The 14885-nt window shown below is 44.8% G+C and overlaps 1 long non-coding RNA gene across 1 annotated transcript; it reads right to left on the bottom strand.

The window, feature by feature from the left end:
* Positions 1-4778: 4778 nt before the first annotated feature.
* LOC112255439 lies at positions 4779-14470 on the bottom strand. Its single transcript, XR_002954251.2, has 4 exons — positions 9418-14470; positions 8985-9165; positions 7946-8025; positions 4779-7591 (listed from the first exon to the last, which is right to left on the bottom strand). It is a non-coding gene; the product is annotated as an uncharacterized LOC112255439 (long non-coding RNA).
* Between the last annotated feature and the right edge of the window lie 415 nt (positions 14471-14885).

The raw sequence follows: 14885 nt of genomic DNA, 5'->3' as shown, positions 1-14885 counted from the left end.
TTTTAAAAGTTCAATAGCTCCACATTTCTATGAATTAAAAACCTCAAAAAACCTTGTTGATTTGACTCATTGAGTTGGTTGAATTTCTTCCCTATTTTCCTTTAATATTATTATACTCCTTTGCTTAGTTCTATAGCGGTTTATCGTGATTTTGTTTAATCCTTTTGGAGAGATATTGTGGAGGGTTATTGTACTTGGCCCTTTGGTGCCTCAGCACAACAGCGCCATCTGCTGACATAATCTGTCTTTCACTCATTAAAACAGGACTGGGAACACCGGATTGGAGCCCTCAGAGTGTGCCTGCCGTGGGGGGACCACCTGTCACGTTTACTCCCGCTCCAACGCTCAACAGTCACCGATTTACTAACCACCGGTCCTGGAAGCCCTTCATTAGGCACACCTGGACTTCATCACTACACTGATTACTCCCCCTTTATCTAAATCAAATCAAATTTTATTGGTCACATACACATGGTTAGCAGATGTTATTGCGAGTGTAGCAAAATGCTTGTGCTACTAGATCCGACAGTGCAGCAGTATCTAACAAGTAATATCTAATAATTCCACAACAAAACCTAATATCTAACAAAATTCCACAACAAAACCTAATACACACAATCTAGTAAAGGAATGGGATAAGAATATATAAGTATAAAATATATGGATGAGCAGTGACAGAGCAGCTAAGATGCAATAGATAGTAAAGAATATATAGTGAAGGATACAGTATACATTATATACATATGATATGAGTAATAAGAGATATGTAAACATTCTTAAAGTGACAAGTGTTTCATTTATTAAAGTGGCCAATGATATCAAGTCTGTAGGTATGCAGCCTACTCTCTGCGCTAGTGGTGGCTGTTTAAACAATCTGATGGTCTTGAGATAGAAGCTGTTCAATTTCTCTGTCCCAGCTTTGATGCACCTGTACTGACCTCGCCTTCTGGATGGAAGCGGGGTGAACAGGCTCGGGTGGTTGTTGTCCTTGATTATCTTTTTTTGCGTTCCTGTGACATCGGGTGTTGTAGGTGTCCTGGGGGGCAGGTAGTTTTCCCCCGGCGATGCGTTCTGCAGACTGCAAGGCAAGAGCCTTGCAGTTGTGGGCAGTGCAGTTGCCGTACCAGGGGGGGATACAGGATGCTCTCAATTGTGCACATGTAAAAGTTAGTGAGGGTTTTTCAGTGACAAGCCACATTTTTTCAGCCTCCTGAGGTTGAAGAGGCGCTGTTGCGCTGTTGCGCCTTCTTCACCACTGTCTGTGTGCATGGACCATTTCAGTTTGTCGGTGATATGAACACAGAGGAACTTAAAACTTTCCAACTTCTCCACTGCTGTCCCGTTGATGTGGATAGGGGGGTGCTCCCTTTGCTGTTTCCTGAAGTCCACAATCCTCTCTTTTGTTATGCTGACATTGAGTGAGAGGTTATTTTCCTAACACCACACACCGAGGGCCATCACCTCCTCCCTGTAGGCTGTCTCGTCATTGTTGGTGATCAAGCCTACCACTGTTGTGTCGTCTGCAAACTTGATGATTGAGTTGGAGGCGTGCATGGCCACGCAGTCGTGGGTGAACAGGGAGTACAGGAGGGGGCTGAGCATGCACCCTTGTGGGGCCCCAGTGTTGAGGATCAGCAAAGTGGAGATGTTGTTTCCTACCTTCACCATCTGGGGCCGGCCCGTCAGGAAATCCGGGACCCAATTGCACGGGGGGAGGTTGAGACCCTGGGACTCTAGCTTAATAATGAGCTTGGAGTGTACTGGTACTATGGTGTTGAATGCTGAGCTGTATTTAATGAAAATCATTCTTACATAGGTATTCCTCTTGTTCAGATGGGATAGGGCAGTGTGCAATGTGATGGCGATTGCATCGTCTGTAGACCTATTAGGGTGGTAAGCAAATTGAAGTGGGCCTAGGGTGGCAGAAAGGGTGGAGGTGATTTGATCCTTGACTAGTCTCAATAAGAACTTCATGTTGACAGAAGTGAGTGCTACAGGGCGATAGTAATTTAATTCAGTTACCTTAGCTTTCTTGGGAACAAGAACAATGGTGGCCATCTTGAAGCATGTGGGGACATCAGACTGGGATAGGGATTGATAAGCATAGCGGATGTGTTGTTACCTACCCCTACCACTTGGGGTGGCCCGCCGGGAAGTCCAGGACCAAGTTGCAGAGGGGGGTGTTTAGTCCCAGGGTCCTTAGCTTATTGATGAGCTTTGAGGGCACCATGGTGTTGAACGCTGAGCTGTAGTCAATGAATAGCATTCTCACATAGTTGTTCCTTTTGTACAGTTGGGAAAGGGCAGTGTGGAGTGCAATAGAGATTGCATCATCTATGCAAATTGTAGTGGGTCTAGGGTATCTGTGTTGTGTTAATGTGAGCCATGATCAGTCTTTCAAAGCACTTCATGGCTACAGACGTGAGTGCTACGGGTCGGTAGTCATTTAGGTAGGTTACCTTAGTGTTCTTGGGCACAGGGACTATGGTGGTCTGCTTTAAACATGTTGGTATTACAGACTCGGACAGGGAGAGGATAAAAAGGTCTGTGAAGACACTTGCCAGTTGGTCAGTGCATGCTCGTGGTCATATTTCTGTGCATAGTGTGTGTTTACAGGGTATGTTTGTAAATTAGCTCCGGGTTGCCACAGTGTGATCAGAGTGCGCTCGGGCGTTTGTAAATTCAGAGTGTTGTCAGATTGTCCATTCGAAAATTCAGAGAGTTTCGCTCTCGGAGGGTTCAGAGTGCACACCGACATTTTAAGCACCCAAGCTAACTGGCTAAAGTTTTCTAGCTTGCTAGCTACTTCCAGACACAAATGAGAGAACACCTCACTCTGACCATTTTACTCACCCTAGCAGAGCTGGTTAGGCTGTTTTCATGTTATCTAGAGCGTTGGTGACTAACTGTGCTGCAGTTTTTTTTGCCAACGTTTACTGAAACATCCTCCGTGTTAGGCTCTCACACGTTCCCTTTTCTGGATGAAAAAAAATAAAGAGTGGATCAGAAATATTGAAGGTGAGAGATTCAACATCTTCCATACCAGGGTCTGCAGCCCCCATCCCCAAAGTGATGACATGATGGAGCCTTCAACTCCACCTGGACGTCGGCTAATGAAGAAGGGAGCTTCCCCCACCTTGTTCCAGTGGAATGACTGCTCAGTCACAGCACCACCCTTACAAAAAAATAGGACTGTTTTGAAACGGCAGTAAAAGTGCAGTAACTGCAGTCGACTTTGATATTTTGGATGCAGTAATGACAGAATAACTGCAGTTATATTGCACTCTAACTGCAGTTACACTATAAAATTACTCCAGTAAAAAAACAGTGTTATTTTGGACGCAGTATTTGCAGCGTACTGCAGTTATAAACTCAGCAAAAAAGAAACATCCCTTTTTCAGGACCCTGTCTTTCCAAGATAATTAGTAAAAATCCAAATAACTTCACAGATCTTCATTGTAAGGGGTTTAAACCCTGTTTCCCATGCTTATTCAATGAACCATGAACAATTAATGAACATGCACCTGTTGAACAGTCGTTAAGACACTAACAGCTTACAGACAGTAGGCATTTAAGGTCACAGTTATGAAAATTAGGACACTAAAGAAGCCTTTCTACTGACTCTGAAAAACACCAAAAGAAAGATGCCCAGGGTCCCTGCTCATCTGCGTGAAAATGCCTTAGGCACATGAGGACAGCAGATGTGGCCAGGGCAATAAATTGCAATGTCTGTACTGTGAGACGCCTAAGACAGCGCTACAGGGAGACAGGACAGACAGCTGATCATCATCGCAGTGGCAGACCACGTGTAACAACACCTGCACAGGGTTGGTACATCCGAGCATCACACCTGCGGGACAGGTACAGGATGGCAACAACAACTGCCCGATTTACACCAGGAATGCACAATCCCTCCATCAGTGCTCAGACTGTCCGCAATAGGCTGAGAGAAGCTGGACTGAGGGCTTGTAGGCCTGTCGTAAGGCAGGTCCTCACCAGACATTACCACCAATAGCGTTGCCTATGGGCACAAACCCACCGTCACTGGACCAGACAGGACTGGCAAAAAGTGCTCTTCGCTGACGAGCCGCGGTTTTGTCTCACCAAGGGTGATGGTTGGATTCACGTTTATTGTTAAAGGAACGAATGTTACACCGAGGCCTGTACTCTGGAGTGGGATCAATTTGGAGGTGGAGGGTCTGTCATGGTCTGGGGGGTGTGTCACAGCATCATCGGACTGAGCTTGTTGTCATTGTAGGCAATCTCAAAGCAGTGTGTTACAGGGAAGACATCCTCCTCCCTCATGTGATACTCTTCCTGCAGGCTCATCCTGACATGACCCTCCAGCATTTCAATGCCACCAGCCATGCTGCTCGTTCTGCGTGTGATTTCCTTCAAGACAGGAATGTCAGTGTTCTACCATGGTCATTCCCACCAGAAATGTCTGGAAACTTGCAGGTGCCTTGGTGGAAGAGTGGGGTAACATCTCACAGCAAGAACTGGCAACTCTGGTACAGTCCATGAGGAGGAGATGCACTGCAGTACTTAATGCAGCTGGTGGCCACACCAGATACTGACTGTTACTTTTGATTTTGACCCCCCCCCCTTTGTTCAGGGACAAATTATTCAATTTCTGTTAGTCACATGTCTGTGGAACTTGTTCAGTTTATGTCTCAGTTGTTGAATCTTGTTATGTTCATACAAATACTTACACATTATTAAGTTTGCTGAAAATGAACGCAGTTGACAGTGAGAGGACGTTTATTTGCACTCTATTTATTTGCACTCTGGCTGCGATCTTTTTTCATAAGGGAAAGATCCGGTGTAGGACTAAGGAGAGAGCAACCAATTTGGTTTGGATGCAGTAAATGAATAATATCTGCAGTGTACTACAGTTGAACTTCAATTACACTGCAAAATTACTGCCTAAAAAAACTGTAAATTGGATGCAGTATTAGCAGCATACTGCAGTTATACTTGACTCTAACTGCAGTTATACTGCACTCTGACTGCAATCTTTTTTCGTATAAGGAGGTAGAGCAACTGGGGAGACAGTTGGAGGAAACGTCTGTCCATCACCAATTCTGTTTGGAGCGATTTGCTGCATCCAACACGACATACGGTTGGATCTACACAAGGTAGGTCATAATAACGGTAATAATAATATAGAGAAGAGAGGATAAAGAGTGCTGCTTTACTTCAATAAAAATAACAATATATGGTATCAAAAGGATGCGCATTGTCTAAATCGACTGAGAGCAAAAACTATGTTGTGGCTTGAGTAGAAACGTTTTGTAACAATAAGCATGCAACAAAGTAAGTCAAAATCAACCTAAATAAAGGCTTTTTATTAATTTTTTGCACAAAAGGAGTGCCTTGATCTTTATTGCAGGCTTAGAAGTTACACGTTCTTTCTAGAGCTTTGCTCTCAGGTAATAAAAATATTTTATTTTCTCATCATGCCTAAGTGTACATGCTTGTACATCTTGTCTTCTATACTGGAGGCAGTGAATAGTACCTAGGATTGCTATAAATACATCTTCTCTCATCATTCATCATAACATTTCTAATTTCTGACATAAGCTTGCCACATATGCCCACCTAATGGCCTTCTGGAAGCTCATCGAACCGGCATCCCACAACATGGTACGTGTGACCAGAGCGAGGGCAGCTGCAAAGAGGAATGAGGAGGTCACACTACCAGGAATTACAACGGTAAATTAAAGTAATGTTAATTATCAAAGTATCTGAATGTCCAAGGAAGCAGTTAAGCACTCACTTGCCAGAGGAATTCAAGGAATACCCAGACACACAAGTGGTGGTAGACTGCACAGAGTTGCGCTGTCCCACTGCACCTTCGAATTGATGATTGGCATGGCACCACATGATGCAATCACCTTTGTTTCAGCCCTTTATGCTGCCGCCGTATTAAGGAGATCCTGAAGCCGTCCGGCATCGTGTCTCCGCTGAATCCAGGGATAACCATTATGGTGGACAAAGGTTTCCTTGTGGACGACTGTGTGCCCTGCAAGGTATACAGACCGACTTTTCTCTTAAAGAGATTACAGATGCCAGCAGCAGAAGTCAGGGAGATGCAATCCACCACTCGGCTGAGGGTCCATGTGGAGCGGCTGATTAGCAGAACGAAAGATCATAAGCTGTTTGACCCTCATACCTCTCTCCTTCACTGGGATCAACCAGCTCTACACCGTTGCCTGCCTCCTCATCAACTACCAGAATGGGCCGCTTGGGCAAAGGACTAGTGATGATGTCAATTTCAATACGATTAGACTGGTAACTGGATTGGCCTGTTTTTTTCTCTGCTTCTGCTTATGTTCAGTGTTGCAGGTCTACAGGCCGGCACTCTACTATTTTGGCCAGTGTTTTCACTAACAAACCCAAAACATTTGACATCAATATAATACATTTGTTGGATTCGGGGGGATAAAACAGTTAGCACAAAAAAGTGGTTATCTTTCATAATATAATGCCTTATACCTCATAACATTAGGAAATAATATATGCTAGAAATAATCACAGATAAAGGGAAGATGTACAAAAGTTTAAAAATATATATTTTAAAATTAATATTTGTCAGAATGAAAAAACAAGACTATGGTTATTTATAATTGATATTTCAACAAGTCATCTCTGGAAAAAAGTGTACATTTTACCAAGGAGAGTAATAAAAAAAATGGCCAGCTTTCTCTCTGATTGCTTCCCAAACTTGGCAGTCTGTGGATGTGCTGTATCAGCATGTCCTCCAGGGCATATACCACAAAGTCACACCACTCCAACCCTGAGATCAGCATCTGACCTTGTAGCTGCTAGTAGTATGCATGCTGGTGTTTCAGTGCTGTTGCACCATTCTGGGTCTTTAGGTAAGGGCAGTCCACGTAGCTCTTGACATTTGGGCACTTTATCTCCAGAAGGCCAAATGATGGACTCTCTGTGGGGTCCATCAGGAAATACCCAAAGCCAAGGGGCATCTGGGTAGATAAGAAATGCACAGCGGTAACTGTTGACATTCTGGAGAACACAGTATTCCTCCACAATGGCAAACACCATCTACAGACCTCTCTTCATCTCTGCAGACTGACGAGTTCCCCTGAGGACTCTGTCAACCAGGTGTTCTGCAGAACTCTGCCCCCTCACATGGCAGACCTCTTTGAAGCCGGAGGAGGTTATGCGTGGCTTGTGAAGGTGATGCCCCTCCAGCGATAAGCTATGCACTCTCATAGCACTCTCGACCTTGTGGGCCGTTTCCAATGTAATTGCCAGTGAGCTCATGTGTAGGAGTTCATGCTCACTATGGACAAATATGCACACAGATGGGCCAAGACTGTAACCATCAAGTGGCAGAGATGGAGGGGGGGCATCTTCACGCTGTTGCGAGTTGTTGTAGCAGGCTGCTGGTATGCCAGGATGCTCCCTGCCTGGACTTCACCAATGCCAGAATCCACTAATGGGACCTCAGTGGACATGTCCATTGTAGTGACCAAAGGGGCTGTAGCATTGGCAAAGTTCCTGTACACCTCTGCCACTTAGAGGACAGGCAGCACCCCTGGTGACACCTCTATAGAAAGTACTCCTGTGATAAAGACAAAAAAGGTATTTCAGTCATAGGCCATATCAGGAAACCCCTAGTTCCTACTGCCTGGACACTTGTGTCGATTCAGAAGGATTGGCTATAGGTGTAAGCAAGATGGTAATAACTGCACCTTGCCCATTGATTGGCTGGGTGGAATTGTTGCCATCTTGCTTTTACCTACCCGCTTTCGATCTACACAAGTGTCTGGAGTTCAGGGACCACTGGGGAGTGTTTCTTGATTGGCATGTAGTTTGGCATGTAATTAAGGCATAGTGGCTACACAATCAAATGCATTCATTTTTAAAGCAGTTGTCAAAGATTAACTCAGATTATGAGAAATTATCCACATTTTACCTCACTCCCTCAACCAGTCTCTTCTCTTTGGGTCTTGCTGACAGGAACACCCTCCTGTTAGGAGGGCCTGGCTTCAACCCCTAGGAATAACAACGGGCACTTAGATCATCACATCACTCATATACACTACCGTTCAAAAGTTTGGGGTCACTTAGAAATGTCCTTGTTTTTGGAGGAAATTTTGAAAGAAAAGCAAATTGTCCATTTTTTGTCCAATAAAATAACTTCAAATTGATCAGAAATACAGTGTAGACATTGTTAATGTTGTAAATTACTATTGGAGCTGGAAAGGGCTGTTTTTTAATGGAATATCTATATAGGCGTACAGCAACCATCACTCCTGTGTTCCAATGGCACGTTATGTTAGCTAATCCAAGTTCATCATTTTAAAAGGCTAATTGATCATTAGAAAACCCTTTTGCAATTATGTTGGCACAGCTGAAAACTGTTGTACTGATTAAAGAAGCAATAAAACTGCCCTTCTTTAGACTAGTTGAGTATCTGGAGCATCAGCATTTGTGGGTTTGATGACAGGCTCAAAATGCTCAACGCTGTGTACTACTCCCTTCACAGAACAGCACAAACTGCCCCTAACCAGAATAGAAAGAGGAGTGGGAGGCCCCGGTGCACAACTGAGCAAGAGGACAAGTACATTAGAGTGTCTAGTCTGAGAAACAGACGCCTCACAAGTCCTCAACTGGCAGCTTCATTAAATAGTACCCGCAAAACACCAGTCTCAACGTCATTAGTGAAGAGGCAACTCCGGGATGCTGGCCTACTAGGCAGAGTTCCTCTGTCCAGTGTCTGTGTCCTTTTGCCCATCTTAATCTTTTCTTTTTATTGGTCAGTCTGAGGTATGGATTTTTCTTTGCAACTCTGCCTAGATATTCCATAACAAATCTTCCGTTTCAAGCTACACTGTATTTCTGATCAATTTGATGTTATTTTAATGGGCAAAAAATGTGCTTTTCTTTCAAACTTTTGAACGGTAGTGTATATCATTCATATTAGCCTTCAATAACCATTCATACTTCCTTACCATTGTTCTTGGCATGTGCCACCTCTGCTCACTCTCAGTGCAACTATAGATGGGGAAACTGCACCAATCCCAAATTGAGAGTCGTTTGCTGTCTGGTTGAGCAGTGCAACTGTGTGGTTGCACAAAGTACTCCCATTAACACAGGAGCAGCGCAGTGGGCCAGGATTACAGGGAGTGACTCCTTTAACACAACAGTGCTGTTCAAATGTAGGTAAATAAACAAACCAAGAACAATAGAAACAGACTGACAGCTCAAAGAAAGAAATCCTCAAACTAGTTTCTGGGGAGCCTATTCTAAATTCATACCTTAAGTGAATTGTTTATAACGTGACACTTAAACTGTGCTATGTTGACTACACTATCTAGTTAATCAATTTCCAAGTAGCCTCGCTGTGCTGCCATCCTGTTAGAAGGTAACAGATCATTTTATTACCGTGGTTAATATGGATTTCCTTTGTGTTCCATGGTGTTTTATCGCCCCCCCCTAGTGGAGCTTTCTGGTACTTAGAAAGACTGTAAGGAAACAGGAAAAGACACACAGAGAAGCAGCTAAAAACAATGCTACGCTGCAGTTATTTCTTGCCACGCATCAGCCTCGGAAAATATTTGTTTGTAAATTCGATTCAAGCATATTGCTAGTGATGATAATCTTGTTATTGATAGAATTGCTTTAGTTATCAATGTTAGTTGGTTGCCTTGCCTTTCATGTGTGCCATCAGCTGTATTACTTTGCTCGTGCCTCATGTAAATGAATTGTAAAACATGCAATACTGTAGTTTTGTAACTGTTTCTAGTGTAATATGCTTTGTTATTGTACAGAGGTGGTTGCACATTATTAGACTAATGAAAGGAGTTAGCTAATTGTTACTCATATGATACTTGGCTATATGGTTTGGCAACATGCTGTTTCAGTATGATATGTTGGATAAAGGAATAAAGACAGACACCAATGTCAAGTTCAATAGCCTTGTTTGTGCATTGTACAAATCCCTACACATGGAGTCCGGGGAACAGTCCGGCTAGTCGAATACCTATCCACTAGACTCCGTAACATCATCCTTTTCAATAGAAAGTGCAAACATAAAGGCATTACATTGAGTTCTTAACAGTCAGGTCATAACAATAGAAAAAGCATGACATTTTCTTTTTACTTCAGTTGTCATCTGCCTTTTTTAATTTTAGTTTATTATTTAATAAAAAAATATATATTTTAATTAACCGAGGGCAAGTTAACAGTCTCTTGCTTACAGAGTAAGCCTGTCCGGTGGCTTGCACAACCAACCTGTGAGTAAGTATTTGCACTGACAGGGGTAGGATTAGGGCCACGAGCTGGAGAGCTTGGTGGGGTAGAAGCCTCACCTTCAGTTGGCTCATGTCTCAATTCTGCGCCCCTTACCCTTAGGCCTGGACTGTGATCCAGCTCATCTAGGTGAGTGTATGGCGTGTTCTGGTTTGTCTGCTCTGCTACGCGCAGATCCACCCGATTGCGACGATAGAGGCAGCCACCAACATCCACCAGGTAATAACGTGGTGCAACTCTCTGCAGGCATGTGCCCAGCCTCCAAAGTCCTGTGTGGTCTCCCGGCAGCGGTTTCATCCTTATCGTTTCACCCACCTCCAGCTCTGGTAGGTCTCGAGCAGTCCGGTCTTAGAAGCACTTAGCGAGCTGCTTTCTGTGACACAGTTTGTCCGTGACACCAGCCATGACTCAGTGCTCAAGTAGCTTGTTAGCTATTGGGATGGTAGTCTTCAGACGTCTGGACAGAAGGCGTTGTGCTGGGCTACTGTCCATGGTTTCAGGGGGTGTGTTCCTCCACTGTAAGATCGCTTTCCATGGGTCGTTGGTGTCGCGCAAGGCCCTGCTTAACAGGTTTTTTGCAATCTTGACAGCTGATTCTGCCTTGCCATTTGCTTTTGGGTGTCTTGGAGAGGAGGTCACGTGGTCAAACTCCCATTCTGAAGCGAAAAGCTTGAACTGTGCAGTGAATTGTGGGCCATTGTCCGTGATTACCTTGTCAGGCTGACCTTGCCTTGCAGTCAGGGAGCAGTTCAATTTCCCAAAAGTCAGAGTAGTGATCAACCATGAGAAGATAGTCCTTTTGTCCGTGGCTGAATAAGTCCAATGCTGACGATTTGCCAGGCCCTTGTGGGCAGTTCGTGTGACATCATGGTTTCCTTTTGCTGTTCATGAGCGTACTCGTTGCATGTGGTACAGTTGCTGACAAAGTCTTTAATTTCTGCTTGCATGTCTGGCCAGTATAATGTTTCACGAGCCTGGCGGTAGCATGCGTCACCTCCAACGTGACTGGAGTGTATGCAGGTAAGCATCTCTGGACGTCGTGATTTGGGAATAATGACCTTCTGACCTCTGAACAAGACACCATTTTGCATGCTGATCTCATCTCGAAAGGTCCAGTATTCTCTCACTGTGAAAGGTGTCTCCTTTTTCAGGTATGGCCAATCTGCGAGAGCCATGGACTTCAGTGACTGTAGGTGTTCGTCCTTGTCAGTGTGTTGCCTGATCTGGGCTAGGCAGTGATCTGTGACGTTTAAGTATTCTGCCTAATTGATCTGTTGAACATCTTGTTGTTCCTGCTGTAGAAAACAGATGGCCTGCCACTGATAAAAAGTGCCTCTTGCCTGTACATTGTGTTGTTGCCCTCCTCAGTGTGTCGCTGATGTACATCTCTGGTCCTGGCTTGTAAATGACCGTCAGGAGTCAGGAGCATGCTTTGAAGCCTCTTGGGCGCGTTGAGCAGAGGTTTACTGAATATGGAAATGAGTGGTTTGTGGTCAGTTTCAGCGGTGACCAGCTCTCGCTCATATAACTAGTGATGGAATCGCTGGCAGGAGAAGACGATGCTGAGGCACTCTTTCTCAATTTGTGCATAGTTTTGTTCGGTGGGGGTGAGCGCTCTCGAGGCATACGCAATGGGCTGGCCTTCCTGCATAAGGCAGCATCCAAGTCCCCTTTGGCTGGAGTCGCTCTGGATTGTGACAGGCTTCATGACGTCGTAGTAGCACAACACTGGCATGGATGAAGCCAGAGATTTCATCTCCTGCACTGCAGCCTTGTGCTTGGGTAGCCGGTGCCATGGTGTGTCTTTGTCCAGCAACCGGCGCAGAGGCTCACAGACTGCTGATAGGTTTGGCATGAACTTTTACTCCTTTTGCATCAGACGGGTTTGGCATGTCGAGGATCGCTCTGACCTTGTCTGGGTTCGGCTTCAGGCCTTTTGCAGAGAGAATGTGGCCATGGAAGTGGACGTCTTTCTCCTTGAACTGCAGCTTCTTCAGGCCAAGATGAAGCTTAACTGATCGGGAGCGCTCCATCAGTGCCACGAGCTTCACATCGTGGTCGCGTTCTGCTTCTTCGTCTGTGTCACCACAGCCTACGACCAGGACATCATCGGCGATGGGTTCAATGCCCTTGAGCCCAGCCAGTAACTCGTGCTGTTTGCGTATCTCAGACACCACTGAGACACCAAACGGGAGCTTGAGCCAGCGTTTCCGACCCCAGGGGGTCCAGAAGGTAGTCATGAAGCTGCTTTCTTTGTCCAGCTTGCATTGAAAGGAATGCATCTTGGGCATCCACCAAGGTGAAAATCCTGGCCTTGGGAAACTTTTAGAGGATATCCTCTAGTGTCGGCATGATGTAGTGGGATCGTTTCAGTGCTTGGTTCAGATGCTTTGGGTCGATGCAGACCCTCAGCTTCTCTGTTTTTTTCACTATGACCATATTGCTGATCCAGACAGTTGGTTCAGTCACAGATGTCATGTGGCCATCGGCCTCATACTTGTCCAGCCGGGCCTTCACAGCCACTTTCATTTGCAATGGGCACATTGTGAGGAGCACACTGGACTGGAGTGATGCTCTCATCCACTTCAAAGTGTACTTCCCCAGGCACAGATTCAACGGGCATGTTCAATACATCGTCATATCTGCTGAGTGGTTGTTCTTTGGACAGGGGTCCATGCTGGACATGATCCACAATGTGCAGGTCATTTGGTACAGTGAACTGCATCAGTCACAGGCGTTCGCATGGAGAGCCTGAGAGGAGAGGATGTTGACTGGTTTTCACAATCTCAAACTCCAGCTTGTGTTTGCATCCCCGAATAACAAATTTGGTCTCAAAGGTGCCCATAGAGCTCATTAGCTCTCCTGAGTACAGCTTTAGTCTAGTATCGCTGGGCAATAGGTGTCAGGTGCCAGATTGATTTTGTCTTTGTAGCTCATTAAGTTGCATGTAGCACCCGAATCCAGTTGACATTGTTGTTGCTTGTTGTGTAATCGTAGTGTCACAAACCATTTCTTCCCTCTTGAGTGTACAGCCCCAATGGATTCATGCATGTAAATGTCACTTTCACTGTTCAGCTCTGAACATTGAGTGATATCATCAACACAGTGAATCTTGCCCTCACACACCCTCCTTTTGCTTTTGAGACACTTTTGCAAAGTGATTATTAGTTCCACAAGATCTGCATGGTTTTCCATAGGCAGGGCAGTGCTCTTTGCCACATGTGTGTGTAATTCCCACAGTATTTACATGCTACTGGGCTCTCTGTGTTCACCGTTTGTGGTGAATTACTCTGCCTCGATTGGTTTTGTCTGAATGTCTGCCAAGCAACAGCATGAACAGTATCAACGTCGGAGCGTGGGGTTTCGATTTCCATTGCTCTCATTCTCATGTCAGTGACTTCAGCAGTGCGGCACATTTCGATGGTAGTTACTAATGTTAAGCCTCTCTCTCTTAGTAGACGCCGGCGCGTATCCTCATATGCAATTCCCAGTACTATTTTGTCACGAATCAATTCATCTTTCAACCCCCCGTATTCACAAGTGGCGGATTTCTCTCTCTAACGGGTTACAAAGTTGTGTACTGACTCACCCTCTTCCTGTTTGCATCTTCCGAAAACGAACCGCTCGTAAATGACTTTTCTGGCGGGTTTGAAGTAATTCTCCAATGCACCCAATATAGCCTTTGCATCACACTGTTGTCGTGCTGTGAGGGTGAGATTGTGCCGGTAGATATGCCTGCATTTGCTGCCCATTAAACTTCTCAGAGTTGCAGCTTGTACCTCGTTGGGATTCTCATGTAGACCGGTCGCCAGCGCATAGTCCTTGATTTCATCCCTGAAGTTGTCCCAATTAGTATTCCAGTCCCCTGTGAGAACCATGGGATTTGGTGACGTTATGTTCGCTGCCATAGCGATAGAATAGGAGATTTCTTTGCCTTCAGTCATCGAGGTAGGTAGTGATGGTAGCTAGCCAGCTAGTTGATCAGTGTTGTGAGTAGGAAACGGAGTGTGTTCGCATATGGAACGTAACTGCGCCTATACTGTACTTAGCTACAAAAATAACAAACGTGTGTTTTCCGAGCCACTTCTGATACCATGTTTCAGTATGATATGTTGGATAAAGGCAGACACCAATGTCAAATTGAATAGCCTTGTTCAAGCATTGTACAAATCCCTACACAATGGAGTCCGGGGAACAGTCCGACTAGTCGAATACCTATCAACTAGACTCCGTAACACATGCCAGATACATGGTACCTTGGCACGTGCTTTGTATTTCTGAAACTTTAACTTGAAATGTATAATGTACAGCTACAGTATGTCGATGTGAATTGAATACTAAAGTATATTCTTTTCTGTATTTTGCAGTTTCACAACATAAACGTTTTCAATATATTCATTCAAGACAAGTCACGCCTTGGGAGTTTTATTGAAGACTCAGTTGTTAGCTATCTGTATAGTTTTGCATGGGAACGCAATTCCAGGACAGAATACTCACCATTATTTTTAGGCACTTATTAATTCCCAGGAACTTGTTTGTAACAACCCAAACAGTAAAACGTTGTGCTTGCTATATTCATCCTACTCTCAAACTGTGTAACT

The sequence above is a fragment of the Oncorhynchus tshawytscha genome, linkage group LG07, assembly GCF_018296145.1.
Source record: "Oncorhynchus tshawytscha isolate Ot180627B linkage group LG07, Otsh_v2.0, whole genome shotgun sequence".
Classification (NCBI taxonomy): domain Eukaryota; kingdom Metazoa; phylum Chordata; class Actinopteri; order Salmoniformes; family Salmonidae; genus Oncorhynchus; species Oncorhynchus tshawytscha.
The sequence above is the reverse complement of the archived record's forward strand: the minus strand, read 5'-3'. Positions and strand labels throughout refer to the sequence as shown.